General features: G+C 43.1%; 1 protein-coding gene across 1 annotated transcript in view; it reads left to right on the top strand.

The window, feature by feature from the left end:
* Pcsk6 (proprotein convertase subtilisin/kexin type 6) overlaps positions 1-16053 on the top strand; it is a 197901-nt gene that overhangs the window by 85434 nt on the left and 96414 nt on the right. The window lies entirely within an intron of this gene.

Here is a 16053-nt window from a genome sequence, read left to right as displayed (position 1 = left end):
TCTGTGATTTTGACATGTGAATTTCTTTTGTAGTTTCTGACTCTTGTATGATACTCGGGCCTTCAAGTTTAGTTCTGCTTCTTTTTTTGAACTTTATGTGTCTTTGTGGTTTCCTTTTTGGGTATGAAGAGCTGGTTCGTCTAAGCTTCTGGTTCTCTCTTTTGATTTTATATTGTCGATGCCGGATTGATTTTTTCTTCAGGAGATCCGTGGTGGCCCAATTCCAATGTGGGTCAGAAGTTTTCAGACTTTCTCCTTAGGTCTGGAATCTTCTAAGAATGATTTTGGCCTCAGGAACTTGGGTGTTGGACTGACCTGAGATCCTGGCCATGGCCGTGCCAGGCAGGGATGCAAAGGCAGATGGGGTGGGAAGAAGCCCCAAGATTTCCCAGGGAGTGGATTGAGTAGCTGGGTTGTACTGGATGCAAAGGGTCAGAGAGAGGAAAGGTAAACCTCCGAGTCCCAGAAAGAGGCTGTCAGCCCCAGAAAGAGGCTAGCGGGTGTTGCAGGATCAGGGAAGTAAAGGGAGGTGAGGGCGGTGCCAGGTCCAGAAGCAGTGCTCCTAGGGCCCAGGGAAGGCACTAAGTTGGTCTGGGTGAAAGCGATCAGGAAGCAGTATTGGTTCCCCAGGTGTCTGGGGACCCAAGACTAGGAATGGCGCAGGGCCCAAACTAGTAGAGAGCAGTGGGGGAGACGGAAGGGTGAATGTGGCTGGGGGAGTCAAAGTGCTGAGGGCTGTGCTATAGACTTACCCCAAGAGGCCTGAGGATAGGAGTGCAGGCTATTAGAGTTAGCCGGTGGTGCAGGTCCCGGGAAGCAGAGAGAGGTGAGGGCGGGGCAAGGTCCAGAAGCGGTGCTTCTGGGGCCCAAGAAAGGCACTAAGTTGTTCTGGGTGAAAAGAATCAGGAAGCAGTATTGGTTCCCCAGGCGTCTGGGGTCCCAAGACTAGGTATGGCGCAGGGCCCAAACTAGGAGTAGAGAACAGCGGGGGAGATGTAAGGGTGAATGTGGCTTGGGGAGTCAAAGCACAGAGGGCTGCGCTATAGACTTACCCCAAGAGGTCTCACTTCTGAATACTTTTTAAAAGTTAGGGATCTATTTATATTATTGTGTGTGTGTGTGTGTGTGTGTGTGTGTGTGTGTGTGTGTGTGTGCGCGCGCGCGCGCCACAGTGTACATGTGGAGGTCAGGGAACAACTTTCAGGAGTCAGTTCTCTCCTTCCCTTGTGAGATCCTGGGATTGAACTCAGGTCAGTAGGCTTGGCAGCAGGTTCCTTTACCCACTGAGCCATCCTGTCACCTCATTTCAGAATACTTTTAAATTTTAGCTTTGATTTTTCTCTTTAATCTAGAAGTTGTTTAGAAGAGATTTATAAAACTCTATAATTGGATATATATTTTTGGTTCTCCTTTGTTGCTAATTTTTACCTATTGGAGTAGAGTCACATAAATCTCTCTATTAGATTAGCAGTAGCAAGTGCTGGCCCATCAGCTGCCTTAAGTCTGAAGATATATACTATATTGTACCTCACAGTATATTTGGTTTTCACTTCAGCAAACATTTGTAAATCAAGAGATTTTTCAGTAAGTAAGAATATGGAGTTGAACTTAACTCTTCAAAAACTAGAAGCTTTGACTTAGAGGACTCATCTTTCATGGCAACAGTTACTGTAGAGTTCTTGTGGCCGTTCCTAACCCAAGGGGCCTTTCCCCCATCCACACTGTGGTTTTGTTAATAAAACTGGACACTTCATCTATTTACCTTGCTTGCATCATGCCTGTGGGTATCTGCATTTGTCACCTGTGTGTTTGATCAATCTAAGCATTTCTAGAGCCTTCCTTATGTTTTAATTAATGAATTTGTACTTTGACAATCTCATTCATGTGTATAATGCATTCCAATTACTCTTATTCCCCCTATCTCCTTCCCACCTCTGTCATACATACCCTCCTCCCTATGAACCCCTTTCCCACATTTATGTCTTTTGGGTTTGTTTTGTGTCCCACTGAGTTTAACCAAAGCCACCTGTGTTGACCACGGGTTTGGAACTATTGAGGAAAATGATTCCCTGTCTCCAGAATTTTTCAGTAGCCAGTATGTTAGCAGGGAGGCCTAGAGCCCTGAGAGTCCCTCCCCCATCTATGACTGATTGTTGATAGGGCCAGTCTTGTGCAGGCCCAGTACCAGGAAAAGCATATGCTATGAGTTATTGATTACAATGACTGTGTCATGCCCAGAAGATGGCATTTCATAGCCCTCTCACTGTCTTCTGAGTCTTACAGTCTTTGCACTCCTTCTTCTTGAGCCTTATAGAGGATGGTATGTCTTATTTATTGATGAGCACTCAACCATCACTTATTCTCATCACCTTGAGCACCTGTGTGTCTCTGCCTTTACCACCATTCATTGGGAAGAGGCTTCTCTGATTAAGGCTGATAGTAACATTTGTCTGGGTATAAACATAGACATTTAGAAGGCAGTTTGACACTGTATCAATTTAGCCACACAACAATAGTAAATTCCATCCTAGAGCCTATAACTTTCCCAGCCATATTTACAGTTACTAGGCTTGGATTACCAGAACCTATTGCTGAAGAGACCCCTCACTTTAGTTGTAAGATATGGAGAAATCAAGCTGGAATTGAACTGAAAACATCTTCCCCACTGGCCAGCTTTTTATAGTGCTGAAAGGTGCTAGGGGCGAAAAGGCATCCATGGTCTTTCTCCTTGTGAACCCCACAAACTTCAACAATTCGCCAGGCAAGATGTGTATACTTGTGCAATAGTGGCACAACTCTTATAGGCGTAGCCAACCACTCTCTGATTGGATTTGAGGATCGCTCCACAGAAAGCAGCTCATGCCTGATATTCTTTCTTATTTTTTTAATCTCTCTGATCTATTTCTGAGAAAGGCTGTGGTTCTTCATGACAATTATGGATTTGTCAGTTTCTTTCTGCCTTTACTGTATTCTTGGTGTAATGAATCTTTGGTATGAAAATCCTCTGTGTTGATTTTTTTGACCTGTAATTGTACTTTGACTGATAATATTGCCACACTTGCCAAGATATTTTATTATAACTTTGCTTGTACATTTTTTTATTCTCTCATTTTTAGCCTTGGTTTTTGGAAGCAAAATATATCTGGATTTATTTTATTATTTTATTATTTTTATTTTATGTGTATGTGTGTATTACCTGCATGTAGGTAAGTGCACCTGTGTCATGCAATGCCCACAGAGGTCAGGAGAGGCGGTCGGATCCCCTGGAACTGGCGTTATGAACAGTTGTTAGCTGCCATGTGGGTGCTGGGATTCAAACCCAGGTCTTCTGCAAGAACACCCAGTGTTCTTAACTGCTGCACCATCTCTCCAGCCCCAATTTATTTCTTTAAACAAAAATGAAGAATCTCTTTAAAGAGGAAATTTGATGTATTCACACATAAACTAGTTTCAAATATAGTTAGATTTATTTCTGTTATATTTTATTTTCACAAATATATTTCACACACAGCCTTACTTGTCTTTTTTGGCTAAATATAGATTCTTCAATCTTCTTTGCTTTATTTCTATAAATGTTCTTTGTTTTGTTTTTGGTGGTACTGAGAATTAAACCCAGGACCTCACATATGCTAGGCATACATCCTTACCTCTGAGCTTCGTTCTCAACCTACCTCTTTAATTTTTACATTCTAGCTCTGACTTTGACTACCTGGAGTCACGAGTGTTTGAATTTATATTTCTTTATAGTGTTCAACATTCAGTAGCACTTACGCCCTTCTGAACAAAGCAGGAGCCTCAGCACAGCTCCACTTCCCTTTACCATGTCTCCTAGTCCCTCACCTCACCCAAGGTTTCTAAAAACTTACTTTACTTGTTTATTCATTATTTTTATGTGTATATGTGTGTGTGCCTGAGTGTATGTATGTACACCATAAGCTTGCAGGAGCCCATGGAGGTCAGAAGATGGTCTTGGATTCCCTGGAACTGCAGTTACAGGCAGTTGTGAGCCTTGTGTGTGTGGTGGGAACCAAACTGGGATCTTATGCAAGGACAGTAGCTTTCTTAAGCACTGAGCATTGATCTAGCCCCTCATTTAGGATTTAACTCCATTATTTATAATAATTTTATACTGTATATCAGCAATTATGTGTACTTAACTATAAAGATTGACGATTTCTTTAATTGCCATTGTTTCTTAGCTTTTTCTTGTAAATTAATTTTTTTGCTATTTTAAGTATTCTAATTTCTTTAATGATTTTTAGAAACATTTTACTTATTATTTTTATTTTGTGTGTATGAGTGAATGGCCTGCATGTATTTAAGTTTACCCATGTCGTGCAATGTCCATGGAGGTCAGAAGAAGGCATTGGATTCCCTTGGAATTGCCATTATGGACAGTTATTAACCACTATGTGGGCACTGGAAACCGAACCCAGGTCCTCTGCAAGAGCAGCCAGTGCTCTTAACCATTGAACCATCTCTCCAGTTCCCTTTTTAATCATTCTTTAAAAGATGTTTACTATACACATGCATGTTTATATAGATAGTAAACATTCTGAGTCTTTGAAATCTAAAACTGTCTTGATTTTCATTCTACAAAGTGATTAGGTTTTTATTTTAAATTAATAAAAAAATTGACTAAGCACGGTCTCAAAATATTGTCCCATCGTCTTTGGAATCCAGTATTGCTGATAGAAGGTTTCTCTCTCTCCAGTCACTTCTTCTGCTTTGAGTTTTGCTTTCTATGATGTTAGTATAGTTATTTGAACTCTCCTTTTGTGAGTGGTTATATGGTATATCTATCCCATCATTTCATTTTCAACCTACCTCAATTGTTAGATTCACATTGCATTTCTTATAGACACTATATCTTTGAGCATAGCTTTTAAAATCCATACTACCAATTTATGACTTTTAATTACTTTACCTAGACTGCTTATATTTAATGTCATTATTGATATATCAGGGTTTAACTGTGACATTTTATCTTTTAAAAAAAGTTTTAAAATTTTATTTTATGTGTATGAGTATTTTACCTGCATGTATTTAAGTGTACAATATGCATGCAGTTCCTGAGGAGGCCAGAAGAGCGTGTTAGATCTCCTGGAACTGAAGTTACAGATAGCTTTGAGCCATCATGTGGGTGCTGGGACCCAAACCTGGGTCCTCTGCAAGAGTAGCAAGTGCTCTTAACCATTGAGTCATTTCTCCAGCACCTTTATCTTTTTTATAAATTTTACTTATTATTTCTATTTTACGTGTATGTGTGTATTCCCTGCATGTAGGTAAGTGCACCCATGTCGTGCAATGCCCACAGAGGTCAGAAGAGGCTGTCGGATCCCCTGGGACTGGAGTTATGGACAGTTGTTAGCTGCCATGTGGGTGCTGGGATTCGAACCCAGGTCTTCTGCAAGAACAACCAGTGTTCTTAACTGCTGAGTCATCTCTCCAGCCCCTACCTTTTTTTTTTTTTTAAGATTAAAAATTATTTGTATATACAGATGTCTGTGTATGGGTTTGTACATGTGGGTGCAGTACCTGAGGGGGCCAGTAGAGGGTATTGGATCCCCTGGAGCTGGAATTATAGAAGGTTGCAAGCTTCCTTACATGAGTGCTGGAAATCAAACTTGAATCCTCTATAAGAGAAATACTCACTTTTAACTGAGCCACCTCTTGAGCCCTGACATTTTATCTTTTGTTTTCTGTAATTCTGTTTGTCTTTTTTTCCCAGCCTCCCTGAAGGTTAATCAAATACTGTTTATATTCCAGTTTGATTTATCTATATTTTTTAATGTATTGTACCATTTAGCATTTTGAATGATTTCTTGTGATATTAAATTATATGTACATAACTTATCATAGACTATGACCAGCTATTTTATGGCTTTGGGTGAGGTGTAGACTCCTTACCTTCCCTTATATCTCATTACCCTTTGCCCTCTGTAATTGTTATAATTGTCTTAAGTGTGTGTGTATATATATGTGTATATATATATCAGACAGCAGTATAATTTTTTCTCAACTATCAAATATGATACAGAAAACTCAAAAGGAGAAGCAATGCCCAGTGGATCTGTAATTTTGTGAGTCTTGACAAATTTGGGTAGACTTTAGTCCTCACTTCTTTGAGTCCTTTTTCAGCCCTCCCTTTTATGGGACTCTGGAGACACAGATTTTAGATGTTTATTTATTACAGTTCTATAAGTTCCTGAGATGCTGTTCATCTTTCTCGTTTCCTTTCTGCTGCTCAGATTGGGTCATTTCTATGTTCTGTTTTGCACTCACTTTTTTTTCTCTTTGTCTTCTGTATTCGCTTAGCTTGTTGTTTGGATGCCTGCATCATCAGCCTTCTAATAGTATTACTTGATCTTGCTTTACATTCTCTGTTTCTCTGTTGATACTTTCCGTTTCTTTGTTGAGGTTTTCTTTGTGCATTTTTTTTTGCATTTGTGTCAAGCATATTTGTAGTTACTTACTGAAACATTTCTATTGTGGCTGCTTCACAGTCTGTAACATTCCTTCCTAGTTGAGAGGATGTGTAATTGTCACTGGAAACCTGTATTTGTGTGATATGTGATTTTCATTTGAAACATGTGCATTTTAATTGTTCTAAGACTCTGGGCCTCATTTATTCTTCTGTCTCAGCTTTCTCGGACATGGCTTTAGCAGGGAAAGGGGCACTGCTTCATTATGGCAGGTATGGGCAAACACTCAGGCTCATCCTCCATCCTGTGCTCAGACCTGAGGATGGGAGATTCCCCATTCATCTTAGGCACCATGGAAGTACTACTTCCCTATGTGGCTTCAGGGACATCACTGTAGGGGCTATCTTGTTATTGTGGTTGAAAACTTTCCAGATCCCCTAATGCAACTCCAGGGAAGAGCAGGGGGACACTTTGATGCTGCCCAGTGCAGGTCAAGGGCAGTCATGACCTGTCGATTTCATGAGAGTGGGCCCTTTTTGTGACTAGGATGATAAAAGCTTTAATTTTTATTTACCTGCTAGTTTCTGATACCACTTGGCTTGGGGTGGAGGACTTGTTACTTTTTCACAAGGGTGGAAGGCCAGGTTCTAACCTTTGCTGCTGTAGGTGGGGTCATACCCATAGTTTTCTTGTGGTATTTGGCTGAGATAGGGCAGTTATCATGAAGAAGTTTTCTGTTGGGTCACTAGCTGCCCTTTTTCATGCTGCCTAAGCTAGAGGGAGAGGTGGGCTTTTGTTGTTGCCCACCCCCACCTCCTTTTATCTCTTTCCAGTAGTGTTATTGGGTTGCCAGCATCTTTATCTCCTAGCTCTTGGATAAATGAGACAAAAAGGAGACAGCAAGCTGAGTGCGGTGATGTACACTTGCATTCCCAGCATTTGGGAGGCTGAGGCAGGAGGACTTAGGTTCGAGTACAGCCTGGGCTACCTAGCAATGTCAGCAGTGGCAGGAATGGAGATACTGTTCTACATTGTCACCTGAGCAGCTGAGGAGTTCTTTTTCAGAGTCCTTCACTGGGTCAAAACTGGATCCTTGGCCATACTGCAGAAAAGAGTTTCAGGATGAGCCAATATGAAGCGAGGTTGGAGTGTATTAAAAATAGAAAGGCTCCCAAGGGAGAGATTAGGCATACCTGAGGGCAGATTTGGGCTTCTCAGAGAAGAGTTGCCCTATTTGTGAGCATGGGCGTGGGCTTTCCAAGGGGAGTCGCCCTTCAGTGTCTTAGCAGTAGACATATATATATATACTGTTTTGGTGCCTCTTAAGTTCTATTTCAAAGGACTGCTAAGATTTTATTTTCTTTTTTTCCCGCTTTTTCGATAAATGAAATTGTAGGGCAGTTACAGAGATGCTTTGCATGGGATTACAATATGATATAATAAAACCTGAAGCCATTGAGGTTGTACAAGAGGGTTGGGACATGTCTGTTCCCTATCCTTTTTAAAGGGGGCTTCTAGTGAGAGTCCTAGGAAAATGAAGGTTTACAGCTGGGTAGGGAGAAAGGTTTTATGCAAATGTTACTGTGTTGGAATTCTTAATTCTAAGCTTCAGGCAGATTCCTGGGTGAGGAGTGTTAGAATCCAGATCAGACTGCTACTCCGTTCTCTGTCTCTGTCTCTCTCTGTCTCTCTGTCTCTGTCTCTGTCTCTCTCTCTCTGTCTCTCTCTCTCTCTCTCTCTCTCTCGACTCTTTCCATGGGTTCTCCCCCCCCCCCCCCCTCGGTCTTTTTGAGACAGGGTCTCCCTGTAGCCCCAGCCGTCCTGGAACTCCTTATTGTATAAACCAGGCTGGCCTTGAACTCACAGAGATCTGCCTGCCTCTGCCCCAGCAGGCTTCAGGTCTCTTTCTTAAAGCCACAGTGGCTGTAAGGAAACAGGAAGCCCCCTGCTGCTCCTGTCCTTCCTTCTCGTTTCCCAGTAATTTCCCTTGTCTTTCTATCCCGTCTCAGCAAGACCCCCACAAAATGCACAGAACAAAGTAAACCACATAAAACAAACACAAAAAAACAGAAGACAAAAGTTCTCACTACCATGCCATGAGATCCTGAGCCAAGGGGCCTGGCTTCCCACCTCTCAGGGCTCTTGTTTGTTTCCTGTGTAGCCTCTAGGGTCTGGCTTTTCAAAGCAGGAAGAATGGGGTGAATTGCATCACTTCCATCCTCCTGGAAATAAGCCTCTAGCTGACTTTTAGCAGATACTGGGTCACTGGGCTGTCATGCATCGTTTTGAGCATATTTATAGTTATTTTTTAGGGCATCCCTCCATTTACTCTCTTATTCCTGTCTTTTTGGGTTCATCTGGTTTGTGGAATTTCTTCGGAGACAGAATCTTCCTGTGTTGCTGCTTGGGCTGGCTCCAGACTCGCCATCCTCCTGGTTCAGCATCTGTAGCGCTTGGATTACAGGCTTGTGCCACCATACCTGTGCTGCTTTTTAATTTGGTGTGTCTTCTGAAAATTGGCTTTCTTCAGATATTTGTTAGTTCTTGGTTGTGTGTTCATGTTTGGTTATGGGTGGTTGTCCATTTTGCTGTTGGGGGTCTTCCTGTGATGGGGAAGGCAGGGATCTGGTACTGGCCCTGTCCTTCTAGAAGGGTGCTAGATGGTCAACCTAGTTCAGGACACTGTCCTGGATTTCTAGTGTATCATCACCTCTGACTGAATCCTGTGATGCTTCCTGCATTTTCAGCCTGAAAAGTAGGCAACTGTCCCACAAGGATGCCTGCCCAGCACCCCTGTTGTCCTTCCACCCCAGCCCTCAGGGTTTTGAACTCTTGTGGAATTGCTCCTCTCTAAGCAGGAGACTTTTGCTGGGGCACTGCCTGCTGATCTCGTCTGCTGGCCGTCTTTCAGTTTCTTGGAGCCTCTTACACATCCATTACAGATTTGTTCTTTTTTTTCTCTTTAAAATTTTAATTTGGAGGATTTGGGCTCTGAGGATAGGTAAGCTATGTGCCCAGTCCACTTTCTTGCTTCATTTTCCTTAGTATTTTTCCATTCAGACAGTAGCAGGCATTGCTGAGTGCTATTGTGGGTGCTAAGCTCGGCACTGATCTCTACCTCTACATCTGATCCTCAGAAGGATTCTGTGAGTCGCTATTGCCGTGGCCATTTTATACCACCAGAAACTAACAATCAGAGAGGTAAATTGCCACCTCCAGGGTCACACAGCTGCTGAGACTCAGAACAGGGAGGCAAGCACAGGCCTGTTGACTGGGCTTCGCCTTTGCTGTCATAGCCCACTGATGCTATAGCATAGTAGTGACCCCACGAAGCCCGCTGCTACTGAGCTCAAGGGCTAGAAATAGAAGCAGAAGGGAAGCCTCCATGGTGTGCAAGTAGATTGTTTCTCTCATTCCTTCCTAACATAACTTGACCTTGCTTCTTCCTCCTGAGCTGAGAAATGATTGTGGGAATGGCATGGGAAGGAAGCCAGGGAGGGCAGTAGCCCTTTCCTGGCCTCCCTGCTTATTTATTTCTTTTCTCCCTCATTCCTTGGTCTTCTTTCAGTTTAACTTTTTGAACAATTTAGCATACCTATAGGTCTCTTCACTTTTTGTAGTACTCCTTCGCTTTTACTGTACCTGTTTCCCAATGGTATCAGCATGGGAAACTCAGACTTGACTGTACTCCCCAGCAACAGGCCAGCAGCAATTCACCTATAAGGCCACATCTCTGGAGCATGGCCATACTCAGATTGTAGATTGAAGGATATGAGCCCACCCAGTGCATCAGGTCCTCCTGACAGCATGTGCCATCTGTTACCCTCTGACACAGGCTTTCTGGGGATCCAGGGGTGCAGCCTAGGCCTAAGCTGAAGTTAATGTTAGGAAACCCAAAAGTATGGAGAGCCTTTGGCCAGTACCTCATTGATGCTGTTGTTTAACAAGGCTCAGATGTTTTTCCAGGGCAGAAGGGCTGTCACAAGACACATAGAGTTCAGGGTGCCTGCTCTTCAAAAGCATCACCAGCTGGAAGGACCAGATCACTCAGACTACTCAGGAACAGGTGGCTTCAAGACCATGCAACAAGGGTGCTGAGCAGCAGGGGGCCACCAGGACCCCAGGGCTTGACCAGCACTTTGAAGCAGATGCTCCTGTGTGGCCTCCCCAATTGTGGGCAACTTCTGCTATTATTACCTGGCTTCTGGGAAGGAAATATGAACAGAAACAGGCAGGTTTCTGTTGGTGTTTTTATTCCATATTTTGATTGGGGGAACTAAATTATGTTTTTTTTTTCTTTTCATAAACATGAAAATGTTAAGTACATAACAGATGGTGTTTTTATTCCATATTTTGATTGGGGGAACTAAATTATGTTTTTTTTTCTTTTCATAAACATGAAAATGTTAAGTACATAACAGCTAAATTAATCTGTGCCCATAAATTGGTTAATTATGTTAATTCTGAGTCACAGAACTCAGTCTCATTAGCGCTTCCATTAAGCAGTTTAGGCTTGTGAGCATTTTAAGAGAACCGTTTAAGCTCCAGATTAATCTTCAAAGGCTCCTAGAGCATTTCAACAGCAGAAGGATTTAAAATGCATGGGAGGCTTGGGGGATTTGATGAATGTAGGAGCCAATGCGGTCAAGAAGGGTTCCTACTTCCCTCACCCCCGCCCCCCCAATTCTTATCTAAATCACCTGCCTGCTGGACCCGAGAATATTCCTAGGCATAGCAAGAGGCTCCTGGGAAAGAGGAGATGGACAAAATAAACCAGCCTAGTCCCTTCAACCCAGTGACTCACTGGTGGCCACAGATTCAGATACACACTCCTCCTGAGGACACATGAGGCTGGCTCCCAGAAGCCATGGGTAGTAGCCCAGGCTAGAGTTTCTGAGATAGTTTCCCAAACATTCAGAAGCCTCATTCCTTGTGATCATGAGCAAGTCAGATTGAAGCAAAGACTCTGGAAAAGAACATGTTAGGCTAAGTAGCTGCCTCTTAGGTGGCCTTGTGTTTGTGGCTGCACTATGTCTGTCTTCTAACTGCCCTCTTAAATCCTTCAGAGGCTGGTTCAGGGCAGGAGTTGGGTTTTTTTTTTTCTCTCTCTCTCAGTCATACACGCTCTTGGGGTTCTTTGTTGTCCTTGGCTGTGATATAGATATATGGGTGTCCCATGTGGCTCTGGAGCATGCTGTTCCTCCCTGCGCCCCAAGCTGTCAGCTCTAAACTGAATTGCTAAGTCCCTGGGCAATTCACCTCTGACTGTAGGTAGCTCCGTTCCTCACTGGGAAGACTGTGAAAGAGTGATGCAGATGTCAGCTCTCTAGACAACAGCTAAGGCTTTTCCAGTCTCTTGTTCTTTGAGAAATCAACAGGACCAAGTGATGAGAGGGAAATACGGTTTTCATTATTATTTAGATTTGGCAAGGCCATCGCAAGAGCAGACAGCTGTTGTTCATTGAAAAGGTACACTGTAACTCACCGTTCCCAAGAAGACAGGCTGCATCACACCATGCAGGACCTCATGGGGAAGCTCTGAGATCAGTGGGTCAAGAGGCAGAGAAGCAAGGGGGAGCTTTGTGGTGGTTTCAGTGGGAAAGACAGGTGAGCAGGGAGAACAAGCTTGGGACTGGCTAGTTTAGATGACTTCAGCAGGATAGTGTACGGCACCCATCATCTGATAACTGCCCCCCCTTCCCTGAGATGATTAGGGGCAAGAATAGCAGTCAGAGTGTGAGGGTTCAGTAAAGGAAGAGGGTAGGGGTATACTATCATGAGGCCTTTACTATCTCTCAGAATTGGCTCTGACTGAAAGGGACATACTTTGCAGGATTAGCAAGATCCCAGGTGTCAAAGCATCAGTGTATAGAAAATCAGAAGACACAGTTAATGCCAGACCCTGATTGAGATGGGCCTTGTCTTGTTGGCCTGGGCACAGTGCCCATGGGCACATGACCATGGTTTGCACTGCTTCATTGGCTGCAGCTACATCTCACCCTGGAAAGAGATGGAATGGTATTGGGAGATCAGGCATCACATGGGAAGCCAAATGGTCACTCGACTTAGTGGTGACCCATCGTTTTCTCCACATACTTCCTGGGACAGTGGGAAATGTAGACACATCTTTCCAGCTCTTGGGATCCTGGAACCAGGCTGTGTCACTGTTGAAGCCTGTCCAGGCATGGCTGCTCATAGAATAGAATGAACCATAGTTTTGCTGGAAAGAAAACAAACACACAAACATTTCTCTGTGGATTTACTAAAATAAACTCAGGATTAATGAGTCAAATTTGTTGAGGAGACCTATTTGTCACACTCAGCAAGCTACAATCTAATTTTACTCGCTGCTGTTCATTGCCATTCATTTGCTGAAGGCAAAATACATTTACTTCTCAATAAACAAAAGTGGGCCCAGCAGGGCAGCTCCCCTGCCTTCCTCCTTGCCAGGCAGGCAAGATGGCTAACTTCTGCTCTAGGGGCTGGTGATGAGTGCTGGGCTCAGGAAGTTTTCAGGGCCAATACTACGTCTTGTGCACTTCATAAGGATGACTGCATGTTGATAGTTTGCCTTGCTTCATACAAACCTGCTGTTTAGAAAGTCAAGATATAAAGCTGTAAGGTGGGGATGGGTGGTGGGTGGGTGGGGGTGGATTGGCATAGGCCTTTAATCCAGCACATGAGAAGCAGAGGCAGACAGATCTCTGTAAGACTGAGGTCTGTCTGGTCCACATATCAAGTTCTAGGCTAACTGGACCTATAGGGAGATCTTGTCTCAAAACAAACAAATATTAAAAACAAACAGAAAAGAGAGTCAAGATGTAAATTTAAAGCAGAGGAAGAAGAGGATGAGTCACTATGAGAAAACTGATATTTTCTTTCATATTTTACTTATAAAAATCACTTATTTCAGCCGGGTTCTTCCAGGGCATTAAAAATATCATTAGAATTAGACAATAAGAATGTATAAATTATTGAAAGGGAGGCAAACCTCTCCAGTGTTCCGTTGGATGGACTTCTAGGGGTACCTGGAATTGTCTCGTGGGGAATTGAGCCCCGATAGCAGTCTACTGTGCTTACTCAATACACAGTCACCAGGTTCAAATGCCTTCTCTCTCCACTCCTACCTCATACCCCCAGACTGGTCCTCACAGTGGATGGGTCAAGCATGTTTACCTTGCAGTGGTGTGCTCTGAACCCAGCAGGCAGAACAGCAATCCATTAGCAAGCTAACAACAGGGAGTTAATTTGCCATCAAATTGATTTGTCCAAATTATTTTCATCCCTGGCAATTTATAGTAAATGGGTCTTTTTTTTTTTCATTAGAGAAATGACCGCTGTTTTTCTTTCCCTTGGCATTTGCAGAGAGCCATTCACATTTGAAGCTAATGTTGGAACAGCAGGCTTCTACTGAAAATATTTACCTTTTCTCTGTTGGCAACCTGTCAGTGCTGGGGAAAATAGATGCTCCGTTAAAATCTAAATACACGACTCTTGCGTCTCACACATCTGTCAGGGTTTTTTTTTTTTTTTTTTTTTTTTTTTAAAAAGGGGCTCCCTGTAGCCCCAGCTGGCCTGGAACTCACTATGTAGACCAGGCTGGCCTCAAACTTACCTGCTACATCTGCCTCCCAAGTACTGGGATTAAAGGCATGTGCCACCACACCCTGCCCATCAGTCTTCTTTAAGATGAAGGACATTGTGAGAGGTGTAGGGAAATCATTCTGGTTGTATGCTTTTATGCATTTTTAGATGCCTTCTTGCATCCCATTCTTATTCAGAAATAGGCATTTCACACCTGTAGCTGGTATGAGAAGTCTTAGAATAGCAGGTTCAATGTCAACACTAGAACATCAGAATTGGTTTTGGCTGCCTATGTGACCAGTGAGGTCTTTTGCCCTGGAGAGTCTGCTGCTAAATTTAAAAGTGTAAAGAATACTGTTGCCATTTATGCAGCAGCACTGGGTACCAAGGCATATTAGTCTATTTTCCACCACTGTAAACTTGTAAAGTTTTCTTTAGCCCAGTTTTAGAGGCTGACAGCTCAAACAGCATGGTCCTGGCTCTAGCAAGGTCTTTCCTGGCTACGTCACATCATGGAAGACAGAATCACAGCAGGAGCATTTGTGAGAGGAAGAGATTGCATGATGTGACAGGAAGCTGGAAAAGTAATTCAACGGTAGTCTTTCTCTTTTAACACCCCACCCCCACTTGACAACTAAACTAGGTCTCATGAGACTTTATTTAATCCCACTTGAAGGCAGTGCATTCAGTAACCTAGCCACCTTTCTACAGGCCCCACCTCTTAAGGGCTCCACTACCTTTCAATACCGCCACACTGGGACCAAGCTTCCAACACGAACTCCAGGGATTCTCTCAAACCATGTCTAAGCCATAGTCAAGGGCCTCAGCTTCTGTCTTCAGTAGTCTTCTCAATGGCTCCAACAGGTAAATATTCTAGAAAATAGGGATTCAGAGAAGTTGAGTCCATGCTCAAAAGTCAGGTAGACCCGAGATTCTATCTTGGGACTCTCTGACCCCAGTTGTTTCTCACCTGGGTGCTGCTCTGAGTTTTGACGGGGCCATATTTTTTGTGCCACTGCACAACTAACTTCCTGGATTGGTGTGGCCCCTGGTGTCATGGCTGAGTGAGCTGGATGCCTGGGCCCAGAGTCTCTGAAACAGCTATAGAACTTAGAAGACTGGAGACTGGGAAAGAATGGTGTCTTGTGGTTACCCCAGTTCTTCTCACCCAGAGCCCCAAAAGTTTGAGAAAATACAGTGAGTCAGCATCACAGCCCTCATGGGCTGTAACTAGGGTAGCTCTGCCCAGCCAATGTAAGGAACGTTTACAGTAGATACCAACAAACCCAGGGGAGACCTGGACCTCGTATGACTAAGATCCCCAAAAGGAAATGAGCACTTAACATTATGAAAATTAAAAGCCTGTGGAGAAAGAGGTGTAGCTTAGTGATAGAATGCTTGCCTAGCATACACAAGGCCCTGGATTCAATTCCTGGCAATATATCACAAACCTCTGTTTATTCAGAGGCACCATAAACAAAATAAGAAGACAGAATACAATTATTTATTTATTTATTTTTATTTTTATTTTAATATGTATGAGTATTTTGTCTTCGTGTATGTAAGTGCACCCATGTCCTACAATGCCTACAGAGGTCAGAGAAGGCCAGAAGAGGGCATTGGATCCCCTAGAAACATTATGGATGGTTGATAGCTGCCATGTTGGTGCTGGAAAGTGAACTCGAGTCCTCTGCAAGAGCAGCCAGTGCTCTTAACTGCTGAGCCATCTCTCCAGGACAAACTGGGAGATTTTTATAATCTGAATAACCAGCAAAGGATTAATTTCTAGCACAGACAAAAGTAAACAATATGTTCTTTAAATATACATACAATTATAAAAGATAGTAGTTTTTAAAAGATAATGGAATGTATAACTCAAAATTCGAAGCAGCTTCCTCCAAGAAGCAGAATGACAAAAAGGACATGTGGGTGAGTACCCCAATAAGTCTCGTCTTGTTGTTTGTACTGGCTGGAGGGTTCATAGGTGTCCATTATTTTATAAGACTTTATAACTAGCAAGTACGTGAATATAGTCCTTCATAGA

The sequence above is a fragment of the Nannospalax galili genome, unplaced genomic scaffold (genome assembly GCF_000622305.1).
Source record: "Nannospalax galili isolate Female #2095 unplaced genomic scaffold, S.galili_v1.0 scaffold124, whole genome shotgun sequence".
In the NCBI taxonomy this organism is placed as follows: Eukaryota; Metazoa; Chordata; class Mammalia; order Rodentia; family Spalacidae; genus Nannospalax; species Nannospalax galili.
The sequence above is the reverse complement of the archived record's forward strand: the minus strand, read 5'-3'. Positions and strand labels throughout refer to the sequence as shown.